Source organism: Tasmannia lanceolata, unplaced genomic scaffold (genome assembly GCF_043159265.1).
Source record: "Tasmannia lanceolata isolate RefF3 unplaced genomic scaffold, GAP_Taslan_0.1 ptg000013l, whole genome shotgun sequence".
Taxonomy (NCBI): domain Eukaryota; kingdom Viridiplantae; phylum Streptophyta; class Magnoliopsida; order Canellales; family Winteraceae; genus Tasmannia; species Tasmannia lanceolata.
This window is the reverse complement of record NW_027518690.1, coordinates 29,803,154-29,820,988: the sequence shown is the minus strand read 5'-3', so window position 1 is coordinate 29,820,988 and position 17,835 is coordinate 29,803,154.

Below are 17,835 nucleotides of genomic sequence, written 5' to 3'. Positions count from 1 at the left end.
GATTCCAGGTACCAGATGGCTAATGTACTTTGATGGAGCTGTAAATAATCAAAGACAGGGAGTAGGGGCAGTGCTTGTATCTCCCAAGAAAGAGTACATTCCGATATCCATAAAGTTGCAGTTTGAGTGCACGAATAACATGGTAGAGTATGAGGCATGCATAGCAGGACCTGAGGCCGCTTTAGCTTTGCGAGTCCAAGATATATATGTGTTTGGGGATTCAATCTTTATCATCTGCCAAATTAATGGGCGATGGAGAACAAGAGAGACAAGATTGATCTCTTATAACCCATATTTAGAATCTCTGGTCAAGAAGTTCAGGAGTATCACTTTCACTCATTTGTCAACGACCAGGAACCGTTTTGCTGATGCATTAGCTACTCTGACTTCAATGTTAGACATTTCTGCAACAATGGAGGTCCAGCCTTTAGCTGTGAGGTTACAATGGGCTCCGGCACATGTGAATGTCATTGAGATATCTGCTAGATGTCCGGATGGAAAGCTGTGGTACACAGATATCAAGAACATTATTGCTGGCAAGGGACATCCTCCTGAAGCTTCGAGCAAAGAGAAGAAAACCCTTCAGAGGTTAGCTGCCAACTTCATCATCTGTGGTGAAGAGTTGTACAGGAGGTCGTTTGACGGGATACAACTTCTGTGTGTTGTAAGGATCAAGTTGCAGAACTCATAGAGCAAACACATGAAGGTGTATGTGGCCCTCACATGAATGGTAAAATGCTGTCAAGAAAAATCCTTAGACTTGGATTCTATTGGCCCACAATGGAAGCAGACTGCTTTGCCTTTGTGAAGAAATGCCACAAGTGCCAAGTTGATGCGAATCTCATTCGTGTTCCTCCGTCAGAGTTATATTCTCTGACCTCGCCATGACCATTTTCAGTATGGGGGATTGACATCATTGGAAAAATTTATCCGAAGTGGTCCAGTGGACATGAGTATATTCTGGTAGCCATCGACTACTTCACGAAGTGGATAGAGGCAGCTTCATATGCTTCCATAACTTCCAACACAGTTGTGAAGTTTATTCGAACAAATACTATATGCAGATATGTAGTACCTCATGAGCCGATTTTTGATAATGGGTCTCATTTCAAGAAAGATGTAGTGCACCTGTGTGAAGAGTTCAAGATAAAGCATCACAAGTCACCCCCCTACAGGCCTTGGACAAATGGAGCTGTAGAGGCAGCGAATAAGAACATCAAGGTTATTATTAGCAAGATGACAGAGACTTATAAGGACTGGTTGAATAAGCTCCCGTATGCCTTGTGGGCTTATAGGACATCGATCAGATCCTCTACAGGTGTAACTTTGTACTCTCTAGTGTACGGAATGGATGTTGTCCTCCCTGTGGAATTGAGAATCCCGTCTCTAAGAGTCATGATGGAGGCGAATCTGCCAGAGTCTGAGTGGGCCAAAGCCAGACATGATGAGTTACAGATGATCGATGAAAAGAGGTTGAGAGTCTTGTATCATATCCAAGGGTATCGGAGAAGAATTGAAAGAGCATTTAACAAGAAAGTCAAGATTTGAGACTTGAAACCAGGAGATCTCGTCCTGAAATCTTATCGGGCACCGGTGTTTGATCCCAGAGGAAAGTTTAGGCCGAATTGGTCAGGTCCATATATAGTTGATGAATTCCTGCCTGAAAAAGCTGTAAGACTCCTTGAAAAAAATGAAGAAAAATTAAATGAACCTACAAACCTGGACCAACTAAATAAATACTATGCCTAGATACACCAGGAGGCTGTTCTTGGTCGATTTGAGCTTAAAAGCCAAAATCCAAAAAGTCAAAAACTGTTTGCAAACCCTTTGAGCTGAAAAAAAAGAAACTCTTTCTTTGTCAAACACAAACTAGGGGCATCTTTTATGACTTGCGTCATAAAAGATAAGAAACCTGAACTACGTCATAACCTGATCCCTTTCTAGAGGGAACGTAGGCAACCTGATCAATTAGGGTTTGATCAAATCTTTCAAATCCTTACAAAAAGGAAACAAAACAAACAAAACAAACAATCCTTAAAACCCTAATGGGCGAACTACGCGGACCTGATTCCCATTTCTTTGGGGATACGTAAGAAGTCTGGAGGGCCAGATTCAGTCAAAATACATAAAAACTTACAAAGGTTTAACCTGTTTGAACCCAAGCCTACCTAAAAGTTCTTCTGATGTATTTAGGCCCAAGTTTGTAGAGAAATAGAAAGAAAGAAAAATGATGGAGTCTTAGACCCGCTAGACTGAAAACCCGAAAGGGCAGTCTAGGCAAAAGTTATGGTCATTCACCCGCTAAGTTGAAAACCCGAAAGGGCGGCTTTGGCAAAAATTAGGCTGCCAAGCCTGCTAGATGGAAAACCTGCAAGGGCAGGCAGTCCGGCAAAATATAAGGCATACGGTCCGCCAAATCGAAAACCTGAAAAAGACGATTTGGTCATGGCAGTGATTTCATAAAGGACAAAACTTCTAAAAGCTAACTGGACATTCAGTTTTGCTGTGGCATTATCCCAAAGTCTGAGTAAGTGCCATCAGAGCTTCTTCTGACACTCTCTAAGCTAAGGAGGTTGAAACTAAGCAATCCAAAGAGATAATAACCATGACGAAAATACTGAAAAGAGGAATGAAACACCTCTTAATATATTTTTCAAAAGATTCTAAGAGTGGTAGACTATACCATCTTAAAACACTTATCCGGTTAAGAAGTAGATTCAGTCTCTCTTAGAGTCCAAGTCATGTATTCGTCAAGGTCCTCGTTTTGCTGTTAGTCAAAGTTCATTCTTTATCGAGTCAAGGTCAAGTTCCCAAGTCCTGCGTGGTCGGTATCCTTCCCAAATTTGGGGTGATGGGTTTAAAAAAATGATGATGAAGGTGTGTCTCCTCGAAGGTGATATAAAGCAGAACAGAGTTCAAAAGAAGGGCAGCTTCTTAGATCCATTCGAAGCACTAGTAGTTGGCAGAAATGAAAGGAAATTATCAGTCAGATTCAATCTGTTGTACATATGAAAAGCTTTGTAACTTCAAGTGATCAATGAAATGAAAACCTCTTGGCCATTTCCCTATGTTTTGCTCTCTTATGAATCTGTCATGGAAGTAAAATCATACTAGGGGCATCTTTTATGACCTTGAGCAATTAAGTCATAAAAGATATCAAGCCAACAATCATGATTGAGATGGCTATTCTCAACAAATAAAGATATGAGGAGCTTGAACATTCTTTGAATTCAACTCCTCAATCAAATTCATTTCAATAGAGTCAGACTCTAGAAAATCAGTTTCTTATAGTCAAGTTTTGAGTTAATTTTCACATTCGTAGAATGCAGTTCTCATCGAAGGGGTAACATTCTTTGAATTCAACTCCTCAATCAAATTCATTTCAATGATGAAAAAAAGGGGTAACTAGTGTAACTAGATCTATGATTCAATTTCTAATAATAGCAATCGGTCGTAATGAGGCTGAACTCCTTAACTCTAGGACACCCTAAAACCTAGAACACAATGTGACGTAAGTATTCCTAAGGGGCCTTAAAGGTTCCTACGATGGGAGACCGCAATCCAACGGTTCCCAAAAGACATGTAGTAAATTAATTCAATTTGTTAAAGATAATGATTTAAGATCTTTAAAGGTTTTCGACTCCTAAAATCAAAGGAATACCAATGGCTCTAATACTAGCAAGTCGCAAGTTTCAGCTTTGAGTTGCATCCATGGAAGGGAATCATGCTTTCCACCCTTGCATAATTTAGCACGTAAGTTATAGTATATTATTGCCTGTTATATTACTCAGGATTTTCATGGACAGTGGACCTCGGAGCCAACAACATACTATAATTTAAATGCTCAACTTATTAATGATTTATCGCAATTAAGATATGATTATGAACGCAATCTTGGCGGTAAAACTACCATAGCATTGCAAATTATCAAAGGAAATCAATGATTCCTAAGGTTTCTATTTTAATAGTTTAAATATTTAATACATGATGGAAAATTAGAATTTTCTAAAAATTTTCATGACACTTTGAATTAATTTCCATTTTCTTAAGGATTTTAAAGGTTTCAGTCCAGATTGTAGATTTTCAACGTAACCTATAGTAATTCTAATCCAATTAAGCTTAAATTTTTACAGTAGATTTCTCTTGACCGGAGAATGTTACCATAAAATTTTCAGGAATTCTCAAGGCAATTTACTATCAATTTTCTAATTTTGAAGATATTTGTCCAGATTATAAATTTACACCGTAACTTATAGGAAATCTAATTTAAATGATCTCAAAGTTTTACAGGAGCTTCCTCTTGATTAGAAAAGATTACTTTAAAATTGTTATGAATTTTCGAGGTGATTTACTATCAATATTTGATCTCACAAAATCAGACTATTTTGAAAGAAAAGTCACACACACTTGATTGCTAATATCCTAAAATGATGAAAACATCACATATGATATAAAATGAATTATAAGATTTTATATCAAAATTTCAGAATCTAAAAATTAAAATTCCTCCATAAAATTGATTTTAAAAGGAAAAAAGATCAATATGCTTTCTTGGAATCAAAATCCGTTTATATTGAATAAATCAAAAACTATATCAAAATATTGTAAAAGCCTTTGAAACTTTTTCTCTAATGTTCCAGTAACTTATGTTACTGGTTTGTAAAGAAAAATGTTGAAAATTATTTAATTCGATATAAAAAAGAATTATGGCACGCAAAACGGAGAATCGATTAGAAAACAGTAAAGAAAATATTTTTTCAAAGTTTCATTTCATCAAAAATTCAATTTATCACTAAACTTAAACTCTGGAAAATTTCATTAATTTTCAAAATAATTTATTCATTAAAAATAGGCTAAATTTGAAATAATTTAAATTCGTACTAAATAAATTCGAAAACATATGAAAATTTTTGGGTGATCTAAAAATCCTAAAAAACTACTGGAAATAAAATTTCACAAAGTTTGGACTTAATTTGATATACTTTTGGTTTCATTCATCGAGAAATAACCCTTTTCGGGGTTATTTTTCGAAAAATAAAACGAAAAATGAAACAATCGAACCGTGGCTGAAAATTAAGTTTCCAGTGGTTTTTTATTTTATATTAAACTGAGAAAATATTAGTTTTTTTTTTAAAAAACCCATGTTTTCAAACACTTGTTTTGAAAACCCAATTCAAATCCATAAAGATGAAAGAAAATCATTATTAAATGGAGGAAAATTAATTTTTAAATAAAATTCTGGATTTTGAAAACTTATTATTTATTTTGTAACATACTGAAATTTCATTGAAAAATTCATTGATTTAAACCATATACAGAAATAAAAATCCTAGCATGCTTTTCTATTTTTGATATTACAAAAATGAAGGAACCTACGGTTGATCGCGCTCCTTGTCTCTAGGGTTGGTATTCCGAGGTATACGCTTTGTCCAACCCTTATAATTACTAAAGAAAACCCCGTAGAACAATCGAATATAAGCCGCCTTGAACAATAGCTGAGAAGAGATGAAAGAGATAGGGAAGAGATGGAGAGATACAAGATAAAAGAAAGATGGTCCTTGACAAGATGTCAGTTTCGGTCACAATATTATGAGCCAAACAGTAGTTCAAACCCGAAGAGGAATTGGCCACAAAGTACTGAAAGATGAAAAGGAATTGCCAAAAATTCATCCTCAATGTGACTTCTTCTCTTTTAATGAGGGAATGAAGATGTGCTGTGTGAGAAAGATAAGGGGGAGAGAGAGAGAGAGAGAGAGAGAGAGAGAGAGAGAGAGAGAGAGAGGATGAGATCTGTTGGGCACTCTTTGTTTTGAAATTCCTATAGCTCTTTCTCTTCTTCTTCTTTTTTCGTCCAAAATTCATTCCACCCATCTTTATAAACAAGATTTTGATTACCATATCACCTCAGCCTTGTTTCCATAAAATAATGTGAAATAAATAGTAGACTACCAACTTTACATGCCTAAGGAATAAGTAATCATTACTTTTTTTAGAAACTCTCTTAAAAAAATGTTGGCTTGCTTCTCCCATGCTGGGCGCGAGTTCCAAGAAAAGGAATATGGCATGTTGCCATAAAAGACAAACTTCTAATATTAAAAAACTTACCTTTATCTTTCCATGTATATACACATGCTTATGTATAAACTTTCCATTTAAATAATATATCTTTCTCTCCCTTCCTAACCATGCATGCATATATATATAGACATTCCTTTTTCTCTCACGATCCATGCATAGCAACAGATCTCATCATTTGTTTACATGCTTTAATAAAAATACCCGAACTTGGTTGGACGTTCATGCATGGGACCCACAAAGATCCAAAACATGCCTTGTGCTATGATTGTACAAAAACAATTTCTATATCCATTGTTCTAATATGGTCGTGAAATTACCACCTCGGCATCCATGCAGTGGGGTCCCCACAAACGAAAATTCGAGAGAGCTCCCTCCTTTTTACATGTGATATCTGTAACAACCCAAAAAAAAAAAAAAAAAAAAAAAAAAACTCGGAATTCCGAGAATAATTCTCGGAACTCCGAGAACTACTGGAGAGATCTCGGAACTCCGAGAAAATAACCTCGGAATTCCGAGAAATCGGACAGTAGTTTTGGAATCCGGTTCTCAGAACTCCGAGAGCATTTCTCGGAACTCCGAGAATTCTCGGAACTCCGAGAAAATGCCTCGGAACTCCGAGAATGTCGCGGATTGAGAATCCGAGAGTTTCCAAACTCTCTATGAAGTGCCGATTTCCGTCCTTTTTGGGTGAGTTAACACCAAAACAAACCCTAAAAAGATTCATGACTATATATATACACTATCATAACCTAATGTTCTTCATAAATCAAAACCCTAAAACCTAAGGAGAGTAAGAAAAGGAGAATTCAAGGAAAGGGAGAAGAAGGAAGGGCTTTCAACTCCAAGATCCATCAAGCTTCATTCAATTCTCTCAATTCAAGTAATCAATCACATCAATCAAACCAATCCATTCAAAGGCAAAGGCAAGATTTCGGATTATGTTTTGTAATCTACACTATAACTAGAATTCTTGAAAGTTTAGATAAAACCTCTTATGATTTTGTTTCTTATTCCTGAATCCAAATCATGATTTTTCATTGAAAACCAAAATCCTATAATGGAGATGATTAAAGGCCATAATTTCATATACCCTTGATACCATCTCACTCGTACCCGAAAAGGGACGAGAAGGTCAAAGAACCACGTGAACTCCTCGTACAAAAACAGTGCGAAAGGTATCCTCGTACAAAAACAGTGAGAAGGTTATAATTCTACATGGGTATCATTGTGTATAGGAATTAATGGGGAAGGAAAGGGAAGAGCATAGACTCTAATGATTTCATAACAGTAGTTTCTAACGATTCTAGAGCAATAGTCTCTAATGAATTTCACATTGAACAAAGTGTTCTACCCTACCAATTGCATGAAAAACCCATATTCTGAAGATTTATTCAAATTACTTGAATTCCTTTATATTATTGATTCACATTAAAAGCCAAATATCATATTCTTGTTTCGTACTGCAAATTCTTTGATATCCTCTAACATGAGATGATTATATATTTAAATCTTTCAATTGTCTTAGTTAAGTTTTATTACACTGCATAACCGTTATTCTTGCATCCTGACTCTTAAAATTGTTCTACAGACTTTAACGGTGATAACCTGGAAAACCAGCAAATCGATCAAAACGAAGGAGCATTTGCTGATGAACAGACCTAGGCAAAAAGGGATGGGGAGAGATGTTAGAGTTTAGATTGTTATTTTCTTTTCTTTAGTTTTCTTTTAAAAAGTCCTTTGGACTTAGAGATATTATTTGGTAAATTCGTGGATGTTATTATTAAAGGTTAATGGAATAAAATTTATCTTCCCTTATTTCTGTCTCTATTTCATTAAATAAATGATTTGTTTTTAACTAAGACTTCCGCTGTATGAAAGAATGAATGTGTTTTGTGCCTCTTTTATTTTTTGAGAGGCGTAGCAATCCGGATTTTCGGGGCTCGTTTGCTCTGTTTTATAAAGAGCTAGGCTCAGAATTGCCTCAAAATTTAGCCTGAGAATCCGGGTCGTTACAGAGGTGGTATCAGAGCTTATCTAGGTTAGTTAGTGAGGAACCTAGTGCGAGTCTGGGTATATGTCTAAGGTTGGGTAGTTGAACCTAATTAACTAAAGTACAACCTAACCACAATTTACATGATCATAATTAAATTAAGTAAATTAGAATTTTTATGAACTAACAATTGTGTGTTCTTTTGACAGATGGATCAAAGAGAGTTGCGAGGTAATGCTAGGAGAGGTCGTGGTGGTGCCCATGTTGGTGAAGGAGCAGATCCTTTACTCATGATTGCTGATCTCCTTAGAGGTCAAGCTCAGGCACAGGCTGCTACTCAGACAGTCATAGCCCAAAACCAAGCAGCTAATCAGGCCGCTTTGCAGAACATTGCAACCACTCTAGCAGCTCGCCATGCGCCTGCAGCAGATCCGACTAAGCTGCACAGGCAGTTCAGGGACTACATGCCATCGGAGTTTACCGGAGTGGGAGACCCTTTGACTGCAGACCACTGGATTTTGGAAGTGGAAGGAATTTTTGAAGTGATGGAGTGCAGTGATATTCAGAAAATCCGTTTGGCTACCTTTTTACTAAAGGACCAAGCAGGAGTGTGGTGGAGATCCTTACTGCAAAATTATCCTTATGCTAAGAATGAGACGTGGACCGAATTCAAAGTACGGTTCAACAACCAATTCTTTCCTAACCATGTTAAGAGGGAATTGGCATCTCAGTTTGCGTCTCTGAAGCAGGGATCTTTGACTGTGGCTCAGTATGGAGCCAAGTTTAGGCAGTTGTCGAGGTATGCACCTGGCTATGCCTCTACAGAGGAGGATAAAGTTTCGAAGTTTGTTGACAACCTTCGCCCATCTCTTATGGCGAAAGTTGTTCTTCATGAACCTCAGACTTTGGTAGAAGCTTGCGCGAAAGCCGAGATGGCTGAGCGTAGTGAGAAAGTGATTATGGCCGCCAGAATGCCGCCATCAGGGAGCAGGAATCAAGTGCCGCCGCCTAAGAGACAGAGAATGGAAGATGGAGTTCCTGCAAGGGTTCCTTGTGCTATTTGCGGAAAATTTCATGCTGGAAGGTGTTGGAAGACGATGAATGTCTGCCACAACTGTGGAGACCCGAGTCACAAGATTTTGGAGTGTCCTAAGCCTACATTTAGGGACACGAGACCTCAAAGGCAGCAGCAGAATTTTCAACCAGCAATGAATCAGGGGAACCGAATTAATAATAATCAGCAGCAGCAGAAACCCCCAGCGCAGCAGCAGCAGCAGAATCAGTGGAAAGGGTATCAGAATCGCCAGCAGAATCTGGAGAAGAGTGCATCTCAAGCACCTGTCAACCGAGTCTATGCGCTTAATCAACAAGACGCTGATGCCTCCGACGCAGTCATTGAAGGTAAGCTTTTTGTTAATAATACATCTGTGCATATTCTTGTAGATTCTGGCTCTACCTTGTCATTCATATCACCAATTTTTGCGAAAGAACTGAATTTGACCCCTATTACTCTAAATTTCCCTTTGAGAATTATTACTCCTTTAGGAGATGATGTAATTACAAATTTAATGTGTAAGGGATGTATTATAAAGATAGGTGGTAGAGAGCTTTTGGCTGATTTAGTGCTATTGGAGATGAACGATTTTAGAGTTATCCTTGGTATGGATTGGCTAGCAGCTTATCATGCTAATGTGGATTGCTTTCATAAAATCGTGAAATTTGCAATTCCTGGAGAAGAAGAAATCATTTTTGAGGGAGTGAAGCGCCCTATGAAGAAGATTAAAGTAATTGCAGCTGTGAAAGCTCAGAAGTTGATCAATAAAGGATGTGAATGCTTTCTGGCTTTCATGGAGAAGGAAGAAGTCAGTATTGAGTTGTCTGTTTCAGACATCCCTGTGGTGAGGGAGTTTCTGGATGTCTTTCCAGAAGACTTTGAATTACCTCCCCACAGAGAGATCGACTTTACTATCGATCTTGTGCCAGGGACCGAGCCTATTTCTAAAACACCTTACAGAATGGCCCCGGCTGAATTGAAAGAATTGAAGGAGCAGTTATCAGAATTGTTGGAGAAGGGATTTATTAGACCCAGTTCATCCCCATGGGGAGCTCCTGTGCTATTTGTGAAGAAGAAGGATGGTAGTCTTCGCTTGTGCATTGACTACAGGCAGTTGAATAAGGTGACTATCAAGAATCGTTATCATCTTCCTCGGATAGACGATCTCTTTGACCAGTTGCAAGGAGCTACTCATTTCTCGAAGATTGATTTGAGATCTGGATATCATCAGTTGCGTATCAGAGACGAGGACATTTCAAAGTCAGCTTTTCGTACTCGATACGGTCACTATGAATTTGTCGTAATGCCGTTTGGATTGACAAATGAACCAGCCATATTTATGGACTTGATGAATAGAGTATTCAAGCCATTTTTGGATCAGTTCGTGGTGGTATTCATAGATGACATCCTTATTTACTCGAAATCTGAAGAGGAGCATGCTAAGCATTTGGGACTTGCATTGGAGACTTTGAGAAAGAATCAGTTGTATGCAAAATTCTCTAAATGTGAGTTTTGGCTCGAGCGTGTTGCATTTTTGGGTCATGTGATATCAAAAGAAGGAATTGAAGTGGATCCTACTAAGATTCAAGCAGTTACTTCCTGGAAGCAACCTACCAATGTTACTGAGATCAGAAGTTTCTTGGGTCTGGCCGGGTATTACAGGAAGTTTGTTGAAGGCTTTTCAATTTTAGCTGGACCTTTGACTAAATTGACCAGGAAGAATGTTAAATATGTTTGGAATGAAGAATGTGAAAGCAGTTTTCAAGAATTGAAGAAAATATTGACATCAGCTCCAGTTTTGATACTTCCTACCGCAGAAGGAGATTTTGTGGTGTATAGTGATGCATCATTTCGAGGTTTGGGTTGCGTGCTCATGCAATCAGGCAAGGTCATTGCCTATGGTTCGAGGCAGTTGAAGAAGCACGAAGTGAATTACCCAACTCATGATCTGGAATTAGCAGCAGTGGTTTTCGCTTTGAGGATATGGCGACACTACTTGTATGGTGTCAAGTTTGAGGTTTTTACAGATCATAAGAGCCTCAAGTATCTTTTTGATCAGAAAGAGCTGAATATGAGACAGAGAAGATGGGTTGAATTTTTGAAGGATTATGACTTCACCTTGAGTTATCATCCAGGCAAGGCTAATGTAGTGGCTGACGCTCTTAGCCGACAAGAACACCCTATGATGGCCTGTTTGATGATGGAAGAATGGGAATTGCTTGAGCGGTTCAGAGATTTAGATTTGGGAACTTGCGAAATTGGCGATAAATCCTTTATTGCTAATATTCGAGTTCAGTCGAATATCATAGAAACTGTTAAAGCAGCTCAGATAGATGATGAAGGAATTTTGAAATTAAAGGCTGAAGTTGATTCTAAACCAAAGTTTTCAGTAGGAGAGGATGGATGTTTGTTCTTTAAAGACAGAATTTGTGTGCCAGCTAAGGAAGAAATCAGAAGGGACATTTTGGATGAGGCACATAAGTCTCGTTACACCATTCATCCAGGTAACACAAAGATGTACCAAGACTTGAAGAGGAATCTTTGGTGGAGTGGAATGAAAAGGGACATTGCTGAGTATGTTTCTAAATGCCTAACTTGTCAGAAAGTAAAGGCAGAGCATCAGAAACCTGGAGGTACATTGGACCCTTTGGAGATTCCCATGTGGAAATGGGATAGCTTGTCCATGGATTTTATCATGGGTTTACCCAAATCGAAGAGCAATTGTGATGGTATTTGGGTGATTGTGGACCGTCTTTCTAAATCGGCTCATTTCATTCCGATTAAGAAAGATTGGAAGTTGGAAAAGCTTGCTGAAACATATGTGGCTCAGATCGTTAGGTATCATGGTGTGCCCTCGACCATAATCTCTGACCGAGACTCTCGTTTCACTTCGGAATTCTGGAAGAGCTTACATGCTGCTTTGGGTTCGAAATTGAGTTTCAGTACATCATATCATCCTCAGACTGATGGTCAGACTGAAAGGGTAAATCAGATCCTTGAAGATTTGTTGAGAGCTTGTGTTCTAGATTTTGGTGGAGATTGGGAGAAGCATTTGCCTCTATGTGAATTTGCTTACAACAACAGCTACCAGCAGAGTATTCAGATGGCTCCATTTGAAGCTCTATATGGCCGTGCCTGCAGATCACCTTTGTGCTGGGCTGAAGTTGGTGAGAAGCAATTGCTTGGACCAAAGTTGGTTCGAGAGTCGACTGAAAAAGTTGCATTGATTAAGGATCGTTTGAAGATCGCGCAGAGTCGACAGAAGAGTTATGCCGATCAGCGGAGGAGAGATTTAGAATTCGCTGAAGGCGATATGGTTTTTGTGAAGATTTCGCCGTTCAGGGCAGTAATGCGTTTTGGAAAGAAAGGGAAGTTGACTCCTCGTTTTATTGGACCCTACCGAATTGTGAAAAGGATTGGGGCAAGAGCTTATAAATTGGAGTTGCCTTCTAATTTGGAGCGGATGCATGATGTTTTTCATGTATCGATGCTTCGATTGTATCATCCCGACCCTTCACATGTTTTGGCCGAGGATGATGTCGAGCTTCAAGAAGATTGGTCTTTTTCTGAAGGACCTGTGAAGATTTTAGATCGAGAAGAGCGAGCTTTGCGAAATAAGACGATTTCGTTGGTCAAGGTTCTTTGGCGACATCATGGCGTTGAAGAAGCAACTTGGGAGCGCGAATCGGAAATCTTGAAGAAATATCCGCATTTGCTCGGAGGTATATTCCTTACTTCTCATTTATAATCTGTTGTATAATAATCGGTTGTTTTCGGTTTACCCTATGAGAGAGATCAAATTTCGAGGACGAAATTCCTCTAAGGGGGGTAGAGTGTAACAACCCAAAAAAAAAAAAAAAAACTCGGAACTCCGAGAACTACTGGAGAGATCTCGGAACTCCGAGAAAATAACCTCGGAATTCCGAGAAATCGGACAGTAGTTTTGGAATCCGGTTCTCGGAACTCCGAGAAAATGCCTCGGAACTCCGAGAATGTCGCGGATTGAGAATCCGAGAGTTTCCAAACTCTCTATGAAGTGCCGATTTCCGTCCTTTTTGGGTGAGTTAACACCAAAACAAACCCTAAAAAGATTCATGACTATATATATACACTATCATAACCTAATGTTCTTCATAAATCAAAACCCTAAAACCTAAGGAGAGTAAGAAAAGGAGAATTCAAGGAAAGGGAGAAGAAGGAAGGGCTTTCAACTCCAAGATCCATCAAGCTTCATTCAATTCTCTCAATTCAAGTAATCAATCACATCAATCAAACCAATCCATTCAAAGGCAAAGGCAAGATTTCGGATTATGTTTTGTAATCTACACTATAACTAGAATTCTTGAAAGTTTAGATAAAACCTCTTATGATTTTGTTTCTTATTCCTGAATCCAAATCATGATTTTTCATTGAAAACCAAAACCCTATAATGGAGATGATTAAAGGCCATAATTTCATATACCCTTGATACCATCTCACTCGTACCCGAAAAGGGACGAGAAGGTCAAAGAACCACGTGAACTCCTCGTACAAAAACAGTGCGAAAGGTATCCTCGTACAAAAACAGTGCGAAGGTTATAATTCTACATGGGTATCATTGTGTATAGGAATTAATGGGGAAGGAAAGGGAAGAGCATAGACTCTAATGATTTCATAACAGTAGTTTCTAACGATTCTAGAGCAATAGTCTCTAATGAATTTCACATTGAACAAAGTGTTCTACCCTACCAATTGCATGAAAGACCCATATTCTGAAGATTTATTCAAATTACTTGAATTCCTTTATATTATTGATTCACATTAAAAGCCAAATATCATATTCTTGTTTCGTACTGCAAATTCTTTGATATCCTCTAACATGAGATGATTATATATTTAAATCTTTCAATTGTCTTAGTTAAGTTTTATTACACTGCATAACCGTTATTCTTGCATCCTGACTCTTAAAATTGTTCTACAGACTTTAACGGTGATAACCTGGAAAACCAGCAAATCGATCAAAACGAAGGAGCATTTGCTGATGAACAGACTTAGGCAAAAAGGGATGGGGAGAGATGTTAGAGTTTAGATTGTTATTTTCTTTTCTTTAGTTTTCTTTTAAAAAGTCCTTTGGACTTAGAGATATTATTTGGTAAATTCGTGGATGTTATTATTAAAGGTTAATGGAATAAAATTTATCTTCCCTTATTTCTGTCTCTATTTCATTAAATAAATGATTTGTTTTTAACTAAGACTTCCGCTGTATGAAAGAATGAATGTGTTTTGTGCCTCTTTTATTTTTGAGAGGCGTAGCAATCCGGATTTTTGGGGCTCGTTTGCTCTGTTTTATAAAGAGCTAGGCTCAGAATTGCCTCAAAATTTAGCCTGAGAATCCGGGTCGTTACAATATCCTCAAAGTGGGCCCATCTTTCAACAAATTAGAGGTTAAACCACAACTAAATGGCTCGGATCATGCTATAGTGTGGGTCGTTTACCCATGTATTTTTCAAAAAGGTACTATACTCCCACCATTTTTAACGATCTAAACCACCCTTGTGACGACACCCAACGTAAATTGGTTGTGACCACCTAAATCATTTCTTAGGTTGATCCGAACCACCCAATTGTTAACCCATGGCACAAATTGGGCTACGAAGCGATTTAGCGGCGCACTCCCCTAACCCCTTCTGTAAGATGATCCTAGCTGTCCAATGGATGGACCGAAACATAAATGGGTTGAAATGCAAATCGGTCACGCCCCCCGTCAGCCATATCTATGGGATGATCCTTGCATTTCATTTCCAAATGATGATCCAAACCACTCGATTGGTGAGTCACAAAATGAGAAGCCATTTTATTTATTAGATTCGAATAAGCTCAACACTCACGTTTACTAAAAACAATGCGGGGTATAGTTGCTTGATCAAAAATGTTCAATGCGGGCCCGCCAAGGTGGTCCAAATTCTCTCTTGTTTTGATTCTCGTGAATAACCCTTCTCAACACTTGGCGAAAAAATGCAAAACACTGTGGAAATGACAGAAAAGATCGAGAAAACATAAGAGGCGGACACGGAAATGGAAAATACCAAAAAACCGGTAGAAAAATACTAACTTCTTTGTTGATTAAAGCGGAACAAAATTGGAATGTCTACAGATGCCCCTCTTTGGAAGAGATGACATAGTCACCGAATACCAAAGCAAAAGTGGCAACACCATTTTGCGTAACTTTAACCAATAAAGGACTCTCTACACAAAATGCAACCTAAATGCGAATATATGCTAAATGCTTCCTAATGCAAGACCCTAGACGAAGTCCTAGAATAGGAATTTTATTAAAAAAGTATTTACTCTAAAGACTGACCTAGTAGTTCAGAATAATGCAAAACTGGATTCAATCTGGGCACAAAAAATGCGCAACCCAGAATGAAATATGATTATGATGTGGCATTGTTTTCAAGCGGACAATGAGAGAAAGAGATATCATTTTTCGAACGGGCTAAGAGAGAATGAGATAATTAGCTTATCTGCGAGCGAGACGAGAGGCTAATGGATTTATGATTGGATCCGATAATTGAGAATGAGACTGGGAATGACAATTTAAAAACTGAATGACTCGATAACTGGAGAATTAAAAGCTTAAGGACTTGAGAACCGGAGAACTGAGAAACCGGATAATCGAACAATGGGTGGACTGGAGAATTGGAAGACTGGATAACTTAAAACTGGAGAATTGAAGATTTGATGAACTGAAGAATTAGAGAACTGGAGAATTAGAAAGTTTAGGGACTCGATATTCACAGAGCTGAAAACTAGGGAACTGGATAATTAAGGGACTTAATAGTCGGATAACTGGAGAATCAAAGAATTGAGAGGTTGAAGAGCTGGTTCACTGGGAATTGTAGAGCTTGATTACCAAAAAACTAGAGAGTAAAAAATTAATAATTGGTGAACTGGGGATTAGATTGGATTGACATTTTGATTGATTCTTCTGGGATTGGAATTTGATCACTGGATGTTAGGACTGGAAACTGGAGAACTAGAATTTTGATCTAAACACAGAGAACTGGGAATCTAAAACAAGGACATACTGGATACTAGAATTGGAGTACTGGAACACTGGATTTCCTAACAATGGAACTGGGTACAGAAATTGGAGTGTCGAAATACTGGGATACTGGAATCGAAACTTGATACCGGAACTGGAATACTAGAAAATGGAACACTGGAATATTGGAGATAGGGATACTGGACACTGAAACTGGAATACTGGAATACTGGAATATTGGAATACTTGAATACTGGATACTAGAACTAGAATACTAGAATATTGGAATACTGGAACTGGAATATTGGAATACTAGATATTGGAACTAGAATATTAGAATTGAAACCGGATACTGGCATACTGAAATACTGGAATTGGAACTGAATACTAGAATACTGGAATACTGGAATTGAAACTGGATATCGCTTGAAATCGATGACTGAAAACTGGTTAACTTGTGTCTGATTGAACTGGAGACTGGAGATAATGACAACATTTTGATAATTTACGACTGGAATAATTTGGGGGTTGGAGAACTGAAAATGGATAAATTGGAAGCTACAATTGGTGAACTGGTACTGGCGAATTAGGAATTGGTAATTGATGAACCAATAAACTATTTTTTTTACACAACTTTATCTGCATTTTGAATTGTTTGCTGGAGATGAACAAGAAAGTCTCACAGGGCGTGAAATTTCTTAGACTAAGATCTTATTTACTGGGGATATGAACTAGGACCTCAGAATATTTGGACACTAGTACAGAGGATTCTTCTTTTGACAAGTATTCAAACAAATATTTCTTGACAATGATGGTATTCAACTAACTGGAAGGAGATTCTGAATTTTATGATTCACCTTTCTTGAGAAATTGGCTCAACCACCATTGCATCCAAGGCACTTCCAAGCTTAAGGTGCCTTTTTGGGGTACGATCTTCTTATGAGAACTGGGCTTACTGATGTTTCTGCTTCTGAACTCTTTCTGAATTGATTTTTGCTTAGACAGGATTTTTTTCTTAACTCCTGAAATTCTTGCTTGCGGATTAACTTGGCTTTGGAACAATTGCAGGGGGTTAGCTACACCAGGCATCTTTAACCGAGACAGTTGCATCATTTGGACACAAGGACGGCGGTTAACTCTTCTTAAAGAGGATATTTGGGTAAATGACACTATTCAAAGGATTGAGGAACTCTGAAAGAGTGAACTTAGAATGAATAGGAATTGACTGTTTACACTGACAAACACAGCGATGCTTCTGACTTAGTTAATTTTTGATAGGTAAGTCTGACATTTCAAAGAGTAATTTCTCCATTGATAAACACTGGACTTCTTTAAAACGGTAAAGCCTCAAGGATTTGATTACAACACCTTGGATTGGTTGGTTTCAATGCCCCCAATTTCTAGGTTGACACTTGAACTCGCTTGAACTTATTTTCGATCTTTAGTCTTGATACCAGCTTTAGCCTTCTTATAATGATTCTCTTACCGTGACCAAGTTACCTCTTCAGGGTTTTTAACTTGGCGGACCGTGTTAGCCTTAACTTTTGCCTGAATAGCCCTTTCAGATTTTAACTCAGCAGGCTATCCCCTTAGCTTTTGCCTAAGCCGCCCGTTCGGGTTTTCAACGTAGCAGAGGAATGATCTTAAATTTTGCCTAGACCGTCTTTTCAGGTTTTTAGTCTACTAGAT